Raw genomic sequence first — 12116 nt, forward strand, 5'->3', positions numbered from 1 at the left:
CCTATTTTTGTCCCCTAATTTTCATCTTTTTTCATTATTTTAATACTTAAATGCACTCATTACTCTTGTATTTCGATTCAGGGCAATAAAGAAGGCAATTGGAAGGAAACATGCCAATTCGGGTGATTTTGCACAGTTTCGGCGATAGTCAGTGATCTGGGCCTAACTCACAATTGCGGACTCCGAATTGGGCAATTCAAGAAGCATTAGAAAGAAGAACGAAGGGCCCACAACTTTTATGTTTTGGGTTTTGACTGATTCGGTCCACATCGAATACGAAACCGGGCCTGAAGTCGGAGCAATGTCGCAGTCAGGCCCATTTAACAGCTGAAGCCCAACTCGCAGAAGAACCTGGAAGCAGCCCAAGTAGCAGAGAAGCCCAACTCGGATACAAGAGTCTAGAGTCCTAATTCGAATGTAATCTCCCAAGAGGGAGAGAGTCTTATTAGATCTAAACTATTAATGTAATCCTATAAGGATAAGAAGGCTGGGGATTAGATAAGAGATAGGATAGGATTAGTTCAAAGAAGATAAGATCAAGACTCCCTAAATAAAAGATGATCTCTTAGAAGGAGTTGGAAAATAGCCCTCTCCTTTGGCTATATAAAGAGGGGGGTGAACCAGCTCTAGCATAACTCATTCCAAGATCCAAGAGATCATCAAGAGGCCAAGAAGCTCAAGAAGGTAGTTCGGCTATGGAGAAGAAAGCATAGAGATTGCGTAGATCATGAGTAACTAAGCTTCTTTTTCTGGTTTAAGAGGGGAGGTTCGATTGTGTCATTGTGAGGTTTTATAGTTACTTTATTTTCTTGCTTTCTAATTCAAGTATTCACTGATTCTTGTGCATATTTTTATTGGATGTTGATGTTAATTAGTATGACAAACTGAATGAATGTTAATTTTCCTATTGCTATCCATGATTTCGGTGATCCGTAATTGTCACGAATAATGGTACAAGTAGCAATTAGGTTGATATCTTTTGGGGTCAATTTTTTGTTACAGCCTTTAACCAACGTTTTATCATGGTTCAACCTAAATGAATCGATGGAACAAAATTCAATAATTGCAGCTATCTCAATTATTGTTATTTTGGTTTAACTGTTTTCACAAATCTTAATGCTATCATTGTTTAACATGGAACACTATCGTACCCAGTTGAGTGGTGATAAGTCTTGATCGAATGCTGGGTTTGGTCAACTGAATTAGGAAAATACAAGGTTTATTATGGCTATCCTAGTAAATCTAAGGTTAAATGCTTGAATTGCAAGAATGCTGAATTGTACCTAGGATCGATGGCCAATCGATTCAACCCGAACCCTTGAACCAGAATTCGGTAAGACTGATTTTTCTCTTGTTTGTTTAAGTGCTTTCTTATTCTTTTAATTCTAGTTATTAAATTTCCCCACTCAATTATAGTATCCATTCGGCTAAGAGGTTACTAATTTGCTCCCTGTGGGATTCGACCTAGTACCACTTTTACTACAAATATTTTATTATGGGACTAGTACTAATTTTGAGGGTTTCGACAAACCCGTCAAAATTTTGGCGCCGTTGCTGGGGAGCAACGTTAATTTCTTAGCTATTAACTTCTTTTGTTATTCTTCTTGTTTATGACTCGTGCTTCTCAACGAGGTGAACTTTACTACAACCCCGAAATTGAGAGGACCACCTGTCGTTTAAGGAAGGAGGCGAAGCAAAGGAAGGATCGTTCACCTAAAAGGGTGAACTCAGATATCGATCTACCCACTTGTGATTTTCCCATCTTCGAAGAAGTAGAAAGAATGGTTGACAGAGAGAGGACATTAAGGGAGTTGACTGCACCGATTATGAACCAACAGCCTTTATGCATCGCGTACCCCACTCTTGAGGTAGCCTTTGAACTCAAATCTGGTTTGATTCAATTATTACCTCTGTTTCATGGTTTCCTAGGTGAGGACCCTCACAAACATCTAAAGGAATTTCATGTCGTCTGTTCAAGCATGAAACCCCACGGTATGACCGAGGACCAGGTAAAACTCATAGCCTTTCCATTTACTTTAAGAGATAAAGCAAAGGGTTGGTTGTATATTCTCCCTCCCGGTTCTGTACGCACATGGGATGAAATGAATACGATATTTTTAGATAAATATTTTCCTGCGTCTCAGGCTGCGAATATAAGAAAAGAAATATGTGGAGTTCGGCAGTTTGGTGGTGAGACATTATATGAATATTGGGAAAGGTTTAAGCAACTTGTTGCTAGTTGTCCCCACCACCAAATTCCTGAACAATTGTTAATCCAATACTTCTATGAAGGGCTTCAGCCCATGGGTAGAAGTATGGTCGATGCAGCCAGTGGAGGAGCTCTAGTGAACAAGACACCCGAAGCGGCTAGGGAATTAATTTTCAACATGGCCGAAAATTCACAGATGGTCCCATTAGGCATGCAAATGAGGTAAGCCATGTAAATTTAGAAAATCAGATTTCTGACTTAACTGCTTTGGTTAGGCAACTAGCTGCAGGACAATTACAAACTGCTAGGGTGTGTGGTATCTGATTGATCCATGGTCATCCTACGGACATGTGTCCATCATTACAAGATGGATCGATGCAGCAAGTAAATGTCGTAGGAGGATTCCCAAGGCAGCCCCAACGAAAGAATGATCCCTACTCCAATTATTACAATCCCGGGTGGAGAGATCATCCAAATCTAAGGTATGGAAACCCAGGAGGACAGCAGCAATATCAGCCCCATTTTTTCAGTCGACAGCCCCAGTTTTCAACACCCATCACAGTGCAAGGCCAACCCCCGAATTCAGGTACGTCATTAGAAGATATAGTTAAAGGCTCTAGCTACTAATACTCAGCAATTTCAACAGGAAACAAGAGCAAGCATTCAGAATTTGGGGAACCAAATCAGCCAACTAGCCACTTCCATTAGTAAGTTGGAGGCACAGAGCTCCGGGAAACTACCATCAGAAACGGTAGTCAACCCCAAGGAAAATGTAAGTGCAGTGGTACTGAGAAGCGGGAAGGAACTGCAGCTAGAACCCACCTCACCAAGGAAGGCGGAAAAAAGACAAGAAGAAGAGGAGGTATAGGACTCAAACAAAAGCCCCATTAAGGTAGGAGTTGGAGACAACGTTTCAGTCGTGATCAAGAGGACCTTACCAGAAAAACATGCTGATCTAGGTATGTTCACCCTACCTTGTGTGATTGGAAATAAGCGAATCGAGCATGCCATGCTAGACTTAGGTACATCTATCAATGTCATGCCATACTCGATTTACTATGCTTTGAGATTAGGTCCTTTAAGGGAAATTAAAGCTGTTATCCAATTAGCTGATCGTTCTAATACCTACCCAGAAGGGATTGTTGAGAATGTAATGGTGTAGGTTAACGATTTAATTTTCCTAGCTGATTTTTACATTTTGAAGATGGAGGAGGACATGATCGAAGGTTCAGCCCCACTTCTATTAGGCAGGCCATTCATGAAAAACGGCCAAGACCAAAATAGATGTGGATGAGGGTACCCTCTCCATCAAATGTGATGGAGAGACTATTAAATTTAATATTTTTGAAGCTATGAAGTACCCAATTGAAGACCATTCGATCTATTCGGTTGACACTTTTGATCCAACTGTGCAGGAAATTTTCGAAAATGATATGAATGAGGAGTTAGAATCGAGTGCACAATTGGATACCAAGGCCCCTATTCCAAATTTGAACCCGCCCATGATGGATGGAAGGGGAGCACACCGAAAGCTGCAACCACGAGAGTTAAAGTAGAAAAGGAGGACGTCGAGCATAACAACATTAAACAATTGCGCTTCTGGGAGGCAACCCATTATGTTTAGTTAATTTGTTATTTTGTTTGGTTTTGATTTTTGTGTTTAGCAGGAACCCAACAAGACAAACAGGGAAGTACCCCCAAATCCTTCTACTTTATGCATAATCACATACACTAGGGACAATGTATAACTTAAGTGTAGGGGGATTAGGGAAATCTGATGGAAATTTGAGATACCTTACCTTCTTGAAAGTTTTGCTCCCTGGAAGCATATCCTTGAATGATTTCAACTTATCAAGAATCATGTGCTTAGGCTGAATAGATAAGATAGGATGCAAGCATGACTAACTGAATCTTTCTTGGCTGCATATGGTACCTCATGATTTTAATCGATCAATAGACAAGATGCATAAGGGTTTGATTGATTTTCAGATAATTATCTGTTAAACATGGGTTGATTATTCTAGAACTTGTTGTGTTAGGCATATAGAGACCACGATCAATGAATTCATGGATCAGGCAGTGAAACCCTGTGATTCTTGTGCAAAAAACTTTGCTCGGAAATCATCAACTACTTAAACTTTGCTTGTCCTCGGGCAAGGCAAAAACTCAAGTAACACAAAAGAAACCAATTACTGATTTTCAATATTTCTTTTTCTCTACTTGAGGCCTGGTTCATCGCATGCTTTAGTTCAAACTTGGTAACCTTTCCCTTTTCATCTCTTTCTCCCCTTTTTCTTGTCCAAGAGTGATCGCAAATCACCATTCCTCATAGTCCCAAGTTAAATCAATAGTCAAGGAGACAAGCCTTCTAGGGCTGAAACTCCTTGGACTGCACGGGTGCTCATTGCTTTTAACAAACCAATTCAGCCAGATGCAATTACTTTCCTTTGAATCAAAACAAGGTGTGCTTATTGCCATAAGCTTGCTATGTATCACATCTCAACCACTTAGTGTGAATTCCTAGGATCTGAAGGTGAGAATGGGGTTGGGGTTCTAGGGTGAGTGCATTTTATGCTCCATCTCACCCTTGCCTTCTTTTCAAGATGTGAGTGCATTTTATGCTCCATCTCACACTTGCTTTCATTTCTAGATGTGAGTGCATTTTATGCTCCATCTCACACTTGCTTTCATTTCTAGATGTGAGTGCATTTTATGCTCCATCTCACATTAGTCGTGAATTTTTTTTTTTTTTTGCACAAGAATCACAGGGTTTCACTGCCTGATCCATGAATTCATTGATCGTGGTCTCTATATACCTAACACAGCAAGTTCTAGAATAATCAACCCATGTTTGATAGATAATTATGTGAAAATCAATCAAACCCTTATGCATCTTGCCTATTGATCAATTAAAATCATGAGGTACCACCTACAAGGCAAGATGACAAAATGGCCATTTAACGGTAAATCTAAAAGATGTACAGGCACACTTGACCTAATACATACTGATGTATGTGGTCCCCTGAGTGTTAACACACGAAATCAACACGTGTATTTCATCACCATCATAGATGATTTCTCACTATATGGTTACGTGTACCTAATGAGACACAAGTCTGAATCCATTGGAAAGTTCAAAGAGTTTAGACAAGAGGTCGAGAAACAGTTTGGGAGAGAAATTAAGGCCCTTCGATCAAATCGAGGTGGCGAGTATCTCTCTGATGAATTCAGGGACTACTTAAAGGACAATGGGATAGTATCATAATTAGCTCCTCCTACTACACCACAACTTAATGGTGTTTTAGAGAGGAGGAATAAGATCTTATTGGATATGGTCCGGTCGCTTCTCATACTCTCAGAGTTACCCACATCCTTTTGGGGTTACGCATTAGAGACTGCGATTTACGTGCTGAATCGGGTTCCAACCAAATCGGTTCCGAATACTCCATATGAACTTTGCACCGGAAAGAAACCAAGTTTAAGACACTTGAAGATTTGGGGTTGTCCAGCACATGTTAAAAGAACGAGTTCAGACAAGTTGGAATCCAAGACCAGCCGTTGCTGATTTGTGGGATACTCAAAAGGCTCTATAGGTTACCTATTCTACGACCCAAGTGAGCAGAAAGTGTTCCGTAGTCGAAATGCACAATTCTTGGAGACCAATTACATCCTGGACACCCAATGTCAGGAAATTGTTCTTGATGAGGAGACCTCAGGAGCAGTGGGAGATGTCCCACAAGTTCCAAGTAGTGACCAACCTAGAAGATCCACTTAGGTATCCAGGGAACCGGTCCGTTATGGTTATGACCAAGATAGTTACCTGGAGGAAACCTTAACTAGTGAGGAGGATCCTATGACTTACGTGGAAGCAATGTTGGATATAGATTCCCAGAAGTGGGTGGAGGCCATGAGAGTAGAGATGGACTCAATGGAGACTAATGGAGTCTAGACTCTGGTAGATCCACCTTCTGGAGTAAAAGCAATCGTTTGCAAATGGATTTTCAAGAGGAAGAAGGGCCTCGATGGTAGGGTTGAGACCTTCAAAGCTTGTCTGGTGGCGAAAGGGTACACTCAGAAAGAGGGCATCGATTATGAGGAAATCTTTTCGCCTGTGGCCATGCTTAAATCCCTTAGGATCCTGTTGGCTATAGCAGCATACCATGATTATGAGATTTGGCAGATGGATGTCAAAACTGCATTCCTGAATGGAGATCTTACTGAAGATATCTACATGCAGCAACCACAAGGCTTCATTGCTGTAGGTCAGGAAAACATGGTATGTAAACTTAATTGATCCATTTATGGACTTAAGCAAGCTTATAGAAGTTGGAACATCTGTTTTGACTCTGCTGTCAAATCGTTTGACTTCGAGCAGAATTCTGATGAACCCTGTGTCTACAGGAAGTATAGTGGAGATAAGGTTACCTTTTTGGTTCTGTATGTAGATGACATTCTACTCATTGGGAATGATGTAGGAATGTTGACTACGGTGAAAGTATGGCTTTCACAGCAATTGCCCACGAAAGATCTTGGAGAAGCATCCTATATACTGGGTCTTTGACTCTATAGAGATAGATCAAAGCGGATAATGTATTATCACAATCTACCTACATTGACAAAATAGTCAAAATATACAGCATGGAAAACTCCAAGAAAGGAAATGATCCTTTCAGGCAGGGAGTCACTCCCTCCAAGAAGATGTCTCCCAAGACTTCCGAGTAGATTGATGGCATGAAAGATGTTCCCTATGCCTCTGCCGTAGGAAGCATCATGTATGTCATGCTGTGCACTCGTCCTGACATTGCTTAGGCAGTGAGTGTATTAAGCAGATTTCAGGCCAACCCAAGGCTGGAGCCCTGGACTGCTATGAAAAACATACTTAAGTACCTTCAAAGGACAAAAGAGTTTTGTCTAGTATTCGATGGTAACTCACTACAGATCCGAGGGTATACAGATGCTGATTACCAGTCGGATTCAGATGAAAGAAAGTCTACATCTGGATATGTTTTCACGATGGGATCGTGTGTTGTTTGCTGGAAAAGCAGCAAACAGGGGTCCACTGCAGACTCCACGACCAAGGCCGAGTACATTGCCGCAAGTGAGGCTGCCAAAGAAGCCGTGTGGATGAAGAAGTTCGTTCATGAGTTGGGAGTAGTTCCATCCAGCACATCACTCATCCCATTGTTGTGTGACAAAAATGGAGCAATTGCTCAGGCTAAGGATCCACGAGCCCACTCGAAGTTGAAGCACATCGAGAGGAAGTTCCATGTACTAAGGGAGATTGTTGGTAGAGGGGACGTCCTAATTTAGAAGGTATAATCAGCGGAAAATGTAGCAGACCCATTGACAAAGCAACTATCACAGAATGTGTTTGAGAAACACATGGAAAGAATGGCTATGGCTAGTACCTGATTGGACCTAAGTGCAAATGGGAGCTGTTAGACAGTTTTGTATGCCCTTAGCTTCAATCAAGATGATGTATTTTATGAGTTTATTGTAAATGAATAAAAGTGCATATTTTATTCATGTTCCCTTGGTATGTTTCTATGTAATACCCTTAAACTGGACACTTAATGAGACTCGTGTTAGTTTACAATGTTCATAGCCAGTGGGTCGGACTGGGGAGACTTATCCTGACAAGGCTGACACTGTGGTGCCACCAAGTTGGTTGGGGTGGCCTGTCTCAACTGCCAGAGTGAGACCCTAGGCACTTACAGTGTAGGATTAATTGAATCTTTGAACTGGACCAGATTTCCAGCATTGCCCTGGACCTTGGAGATTGATGGGCAAAACTTGAAAGTTACACCCGACCCCTAGTCTCGATTATGATACTACACTAGGTGTCAGATTGGCTGTTTTTAATATACCAATCAGTGAGATCCTTGGCGGGGGTCTAAACCTGGGTATGTTGGGACAATCTGAGAATTCATCTAAGTGGGTGATCATAGTGACAAGATCAGCCCCTTTGTCAGACAAAGGTAATGATCGGGGATGCACTCTCACTGATGGAAACCAACACTGCCGACAGCCGATTTCAATCGTTGAGATTTAGTTTGCAAATATATTTTATATTTTATATAAAAGTATATATATTATGGTTTCTAAATGATTTGCAAAATGTTTTAATTCCCGGGATCCATAGAAGAGAGAGTGCAACACTGTTCCTTGCAGCCGAGGGAAAGGTCCTCCTTTGTCGGGCAGTGTATGATCATTATGGGCTGAGAGGTTAAGTGTAAGACCATTGAGGATAATACCTGATGGGCTAATCATACTTCTATCCACAGTCCCTGGGTGTTAAAAGGTGGCTTGGCCCAAGGAGTACTTAGGGTAAGTGTTGGGCCCATAGAGAGCATGAGATGGTTTTCAGGGGGTGCATTGTCCACAACAGTGTATTCGGATAGGCCTTGTCACAAAGGCTGGGCTGATCCCATGTGGCTGATGTGTAGATCAATGTTTGGATCCCACGCCATATAAGGAAGCCCAACTGGGTAACAGTTTAGAAGGCTAAGTGAATACATAACCTTAAATGGGCCTTAAGCCCATTTTGAGCTGGCTAATTTGATTAGTCCTTAGAGGGGCAAATTCTGAGATGGATCAGCTGATAGGATTGGGCCCAGACCCTATCCACTTAGAGAGTCCACGATCTAAATAAGATTTATATCTAGAAGCCTCCTAATTAGGTTAGGAGATGGCTGATCTAATCTACAGATAAGATAAGGGTTATCCCTATTCACTTAAAGGGACTTCTAATCCGGATATGATTTGGGTTAGCAACTCCTAATGGGATTAGGAGCTGATCCCTTTGAGATTATAAAAGGAGGAGGGGGCGGCAGCTTTTAGACATACAAGCAACACACTCCTATCTTCAGAGCTGAAATCACAAGAAGAGAGAATTCTGAACCCTATTAATACTCTCTTGCCGCCTCCTTCCTACAGCCGCCGCCTCCAACAGTTCGATCTCCAGTTCTTGGGAGAAATCAAGATTTGATCTTGATACCAATCTTTTAGAGAAAATATTGGTTGGAGTTGTATTTACAAGCCATCTAGTTGAATCTTGTGAAGGGTCAAGTTCTTTTGGAAGAACACTACTGATTCTACTCCACCTTGCACTGCGCCATCTTCAATGGGAGCAGATTTTTGGATCCTTCCTTTGGTGTGAACACCTCCATTGGGAGATACTACTTCTCCGTATTAGGTATAATCCCTCCCTACTCCTTTTGGTTCAGATCTGGTTCAGTTTATGGTTCAAGAATGATTCTTGAAAATATGATTTTCTAAATAGGGAATTCAATTCCCAGTTGAAGGTAGAGAAAAATTTTTGAAATTCGCCCCCTTATTCTGCAATCTTTGGGCGTCCATGTGATGGATATCCTATCCTTCATTGCCTACAAGGCAAGATGACGAAACGGCCATTTAACGGTAAGCCTGAATGATGTACAGGCACACTTGACCTAATACATACTGATGTATGTGGTTCCCTGAGTGTTAGGACACGGAATCAACACGTGTATTTCATCACCTTCATAGATGATTTTTCACGATATGGTTAAATGTACCTAATGAGATACAATTCTGAATCCTTTGTAAAGTTCAAAGAGTTTAGACAAGAGGTCGAGAAACAGTTTGGGAGAGAAATTAAAGCCCTTCGATCAGATCGAGGTGGCGAGTATCACAATTAGCTCCTCCTGCTACACTGCAACTTAATGGTGTTTTAGAGAGGAGGAATAGAACCTTATGGGATATGGTTCGGTCGCTTCTCATACACTCAGAGTTACCCACATCATTTTGGGGTTACGCGTTAGAGACTGCGATTTACGTGCTGAATCAGGTTCCAACCAAATCAGTTCCGAATATTACATATGAACTTTGGACCGGAAAGAAACCAAGTGTCAGACACTTGAAGATTTGGGGTTGTCCAACACACGTTAAAAGAACGAGTGTAGACAAGTTGGAATCCAAAACTAGCCATTGCCTATTTGTAGGCTACTTAAAAGGCTCTATAGGTTACCTATTCTATGACCTATGTGAGTAGAAAGTGTTCTACAGTCGAAATGCACAATTCTTGGAAACCAATTTCATCCTGGACACCCATCATCAGGAAGTTGTTCTTGATGAGGAGAGCTCAGGAGCAGTGGGAGATGTCCCGTAAGTTCCAGGTAGTGACCAACCTAGAAGATCCATTCAGGTATCTAGGCCACCAGTCCGTTATGGTTATGACCAGGATAGTTATCTGGTGGAAACCTTGACTAGTGAGGAGGATCCCGTGACTTACGCGAGAGCTATGTTGGACATAGATTCCCAGAAGTGGGTGGAGGCCATGAGAGCAAAGATGGACTCAATGGAGACCAATGGAGTCTGGACTCTAGTCGATCCACCCTCCAAGATAAAAGCAATTGGTTGCAAATGGATTTTCAAGAGGAAGAAGGGCCCCGATGGTAGGGTTGTGACCTTCAAAGCTCATCTGGTGGTGAAAGGGTACACTCAGAAAGAGGGCATCGATAATGAGGTAACCTTTTCACCTGTGGCCATGCTTAAATCCATTAGGATCCTGCTAGCTGTAGCAGCATACCATGATTATGAGATTTGGTAGATGGATGTCAAAACTGCATTCCTGAATGGAGATCTTACTGAAGATATCTATATGCGGCAGATGCAAGGCTTCATTGCTGCAGGTCAGGAAAACATGGTATGCAAACTTAATAGATTCATTTATGGACTTCAGCAAGCTTCTAGAAGTTAGAACATCTGTTTTGACTCTGCTGTCAAATCGTCTGACTTCGAGCAGAATCTGGATGAACCTTGTGTCTATAGGAAGTACAGTGGAGATAAGGTTACATTCTTGGTTCTGTATGTAGATGACATTCTACTCATTGGCAATGATATAGGAATGCTAACCACGGTGAAAGTATGGCTTTCATAGCAATTGTCCATGAAAGATCTTGGAGAATATACTAGGTCTTTGACTATATAGAGATAGATCAAAGCAAATAATAGAATTATCCCAATCTTCATACATTGACAAAATAGTCAAAAGATACAGCATGGAAAACTCCAAGAAAGGAAATGTTCCTTTTAGGCACGAAGTCACTCTCTCTAAGAAGATGTCTCCCAAGACTTCTGAGGAGACTGATGGCATGAAAGATGTTCCCTATGCCTCTGCCGTAGGAAGCATCATGTATGCCATGCTGTGCACTCGTCCTAATATTGCTCAGGCAGTGAGTGTAGTAAGCAAATTTTAGGCCAACCCAGGGCAGGAGCACTGGACTGCTGTGAAAAACATACTTAAGTACCTTCGAAGGGATATTTGTCTAGTATTCGATGGTAGCTCACTACAGATCCAAGGGTATATAGATGCCGATTTCCAGTCGGATCCAGATGATAGAAAGTCTACATCTTGATATGTTTTCATGATAGGATTGTATGCTGTTTGTTGGAAAAGCAGCAAACAGGGGTCTAGTATAGACTCCACGACTGAGGCCAAGTAGATTGCCGCAAGTGAGGCTGCCAAAGAAGCCATGTGGATGAAGAAGTTCGTTCATGAGTTCGGAGTAGTTCCGTCCAGCACATCACCCATCCCATTGTTGTGTGACAACAATGGAGCCATTACTCAGGCTAAGGAGCCACGAGCCCACTCGAAGTCGAAGCACATCGAGAGGAAGTACCACGTATTGTGGGAGATTGTTAGTAGAGGGGACGTCCTGTGGTAGAAGGTAGCATCAACAGAAAATGTAGTAGACCCATTGACTCACGTGCAAAGCATGGGACTCTGGCTTGTACCTGATTGGACCTTAGTGTAAGTGGGAGCTATTAGACAGTTTTGTATGCCCTTAGCTTCAATCAAGATGATGTACTTTATGAGTTTATTGTAAATGAATAAAAGTGCATATTTGATTCATGTTCCCTTGGT

The sequence above is a fragment of the Nelumbo lutea genome, chromosome 5 (genome assembly GCF_056320005.1).
Source record: "Nelumbo lutea isolate HS-2025 chromosome 5, American lotus-T2T, whole genome shotgun sequence".
NCBI classification, from domain to species: Eukaryota; Viridiplantae; Streptophyta; class Magnoliopsida; order Proteales; family Nelumbonaceae; genus Nelumbo; species Nelumbo lutea.